Here is a 3,487-nt window from a genome sequence, read left to right as displayed (position 1 = left end):
GCGTGCCAGGCTTGGCACGCGATGGGGTTCTAAATGGCACTCTATAAAGTAATCAGGAAAATCGCAAATATTGAGTGATTTTTAAATTAGAGAAAATGTTTAATTATAATTATTTTTCTAACGTAGCTCGCTAATGTAATTCAACCTACGTTGAAGTACTTAAAGATGAATTTTCTAGAAGATGCAAAAACTTTGAAGCTTATGTGCCTATATTTTGAAGGAATTACAAAAAAATCTGGAAGATGACTCTATGGAAAAATCGACAGCCATATTAAATTGTTGAATGACATTGCCGGAAAAGATTTAATTGTTTAAAGAAAATTGTATGCGCTCTTCTTTCAACTTTTGATTCCACATAATTCTGTAAACAATTTTTTTCTCACATGAAACATATTTTGAGTTCACAAAGAAATCGTTTAACAACTAAACATTCAGTATCTTGTGTGAAATTAAAAGTTACAAATTATACCCCGGATATTGAAATGTTAAGGTAAAATGTGCAGGCACAAGGTTCGCATTAAAGTTGTTTAGTTTATATTCAGTGACGGATTAAGCTTTCTGTCGCCCTAGGCCCTATCTGATCAGGCGCCCTTTTTAATAGACAATTTTTTACTTTTTTAATTAAACTATAATTTTATTCTAAATTACTTAAATACAACTTTTAACTTTGCGTAAAGTACTCGTAAGTTTTAGTAATCGCAAAAGATCGAAAATAAAAATTTTTGCATATTTTTCAGACATTTCTAAACATTTTGGCATGCCTTAAAAGAAATTGATGTGTGTGTATGTATGTATGTTACATTCTCATAGATAAGAAAGTTCTGATTTCGCTAAGACAGGTTTAGCCGTTTGGAAAATACAGAACAAAAGTGTAAAAATTGCAATTCAGTTTTTGAAAGAACCAAGAGGCTGTTTCCAAATAATTAAAAAAAAATTTGCTTGTACTAAAGGAATGAATAATTACCTAAATTTTTGGGAAGGCAGGTTTAACGGTCGACCAAGCTTTTTTTTGTAATTAGTAAAAGAGAGAAAAAATTCGTCGAAGTTTTAGCCCACAATTTTAAGTCGATTTTAAAAATTCAAAAACCATTCAAAAAATTTTGGTTCGAAATCCGGACTGATTAGATTTGCGGGACGATCGGATGGGCCGGTTGTTAGAAATTAACATAAAAAAGCAAAAATATTACGTTTCTGGAATAAAGCCAGAAACCGATTTTTAAAATTGAAAAAAGATTTCTGAAAGATATCAATTAGGAGTCAAAATATTTGACAATTTTAAAAATTCATCAAAGTTTGATAAAACTTCAAACTCAAAATTTGTGTTAAAAGGCGCTTTTGTGATGTGATAAATCAAAATTTAATTTTCAAAAACGCCTGAACTGATTTCACAAATTAAAAAGACATTGGACTAAACTCGATAAATAGAACCGAGATATTCAGAAATTTCGAGTTTTTTTTTTAAATTCTAAAATAATTCGATAATTTGAAAATTTTAGATATTTTAATTTTCTCAAAATTTTGAAACCAGTGGACTTGCCTTTTCGGAAAACTAATCATTTCTTCATATCACTAAAATACCACGAACAAAATATTTTTTGAGTCATTCCAATCGAATGATCTGTACTCTCAAAACCTTTATGACCACTTTTGCACCTTCTGCGCTCTGTATCTCTAAAAATGCTAAACCTGCCTGCATAAACAGTACGCCTCTCAATCAAAGCCAAGCGAATATTTTTTGAATCATTCATGGCGATTGATCCTTGCAAAGGACATTTAAACTATCTAAGAAGTAAACTTTGAAAATTAAAAATCTCGGTACGTAATAAATCAAAATAATGAAGACAAAATTTGTAATAATTAATAATTTTTTTTATAACAAATCTAATAATTTGATGTCAATGATCATTTTTTATCACCAAATGACACCTTTTTGGGTCACCAAAAACGCTGACCATGCTCTCGCAAAATTTTCGATAGTTCTTATTTCGTCATACAAGTAAAAAGTGTCTTGAATTATTCAAATCGGACGCTTCGTTTTTGAAAAATTGAATTAGCATTTTTTTCACTCTTTGCTCCCTATTCCGAGATGGGTGGAACTGTCTTTGCAAAAAACTAATCAGCACGTCTTCCCGAATGCCAATTGGCAAAAAATTGTAACCGCATAAACACATGCATACATTCATTTTTTCTAAGGCATGTCAAAATGTTCAGGAGAACTTGAAGCGTAGAGATATATAAACAATTTTATTTACGATTTTTTAGGATTATTATAACTTAGCCTTCCTGAAGTTGATAATATGATACATCAAGAAAATATCAATGCGGCGCACCCACGAATAATAAATTGATTAGAAAACGCATTACGTTCTATTTCATCGAAAATGATCTCTAAATTTACAAAAAAAAAAATCAGGATCTATCCTTAAAATGAATTGTGTCATTTCATCGAGTTTAAAATTTTTACATTTTGAAAAATTTGCCGCCCCCTAAATTATGCCGCCCTAGGCCCGGGTCTCACGGGCCTTTGGGGTAATCGGGCACTGTTTATATTAGAAATTCATGTTATTTGTTAATAAATATGTTTAAAAGATAAATTTGGTTATAATTCTTCTCCCCTAGAACCTAACTATATATTTCAAAATTAAGGCGGCACTCTAAAACATATTGGTAGAGTGGCTTGGCACACTACAGTTAAAAGCTTGCCGACCCCTGATCTAGATGATTCATCTAGATTTCTGTAAACTTTTAAATTTTCGGTCACGTTAAACATTTCTTTTTAATGATCTTTGAGAATGTATGTAGATGTTTAATAATTTCCACTCACGGTAAACATTTCATTTTAATGATCTTTAAGGATTCATGCAGATATTAAATGATCTATGCAAATATCTTTACAGATATTCGAAGATTTGTCTAGGTTTTTGATATTTTATAAGTTTACAGTTTCTTTTCTTTCAACATTTCTTTTTAAAGATCTTTGAGGGTTCATGTAGATCTTTAACGATCTATGAGAATGCGAGTAGATCTTCAGTGATCTTTGAGGTTTCATGTAGATCTTTACAAAATTTAAAGTTAATTGGAGAAGACTAAAGATTATATTTAGAGGTATTTAAAGATTCATCCAGATTTTCATTAACTTATGAAAATTCACAAACATTTTTAAATATCTTTAAATATTTTTGTAGATCTTTGAAGATCTTGAAGAAATCGTATAGATTTTTATTTGGATTTAAAAAAAAATGAATTCGCATAAAAATCTTTGAAGATCTTCGAGGATTCATATAGATCTTAAATGAGCTTCCAGTATTAATGTAGATTTTTAATGATCAATGAGGGTTTGTGTAGATCTTTAAAGATTTTTACATATTTGGAAAGTTTTGAAAAAAATCTTATCCTATAAATTGTAGTATAGATCTTATAGGTCCAGAGAGATCTGAATAAGTTTTTAAAGATATTTGATAAATTTTGAACAAATTCCAAACGTCTT

This window comes from Ctenocephalides felis, unplaced genomic scaffold, assembly GCF_003426905.1.
Source record: "Ctenocephalides felis isolate EL2017-DRISC unplaced genomic scaffold, ASM342690v1 CF-g0.4_SCAFFOLD_00845, whole genome shotgun sequence".
NCBI lineage: Eukaryota > Metazoa > Arthropoda > Insecta > Siphonaptera > Pulicidae > Ctenocephalides > Ctenocephalides felis.
The sequence above is the reverse complement of the archived record's forward strand: the minus strand, read 5'-3'. Positions refer to the sequence as shown.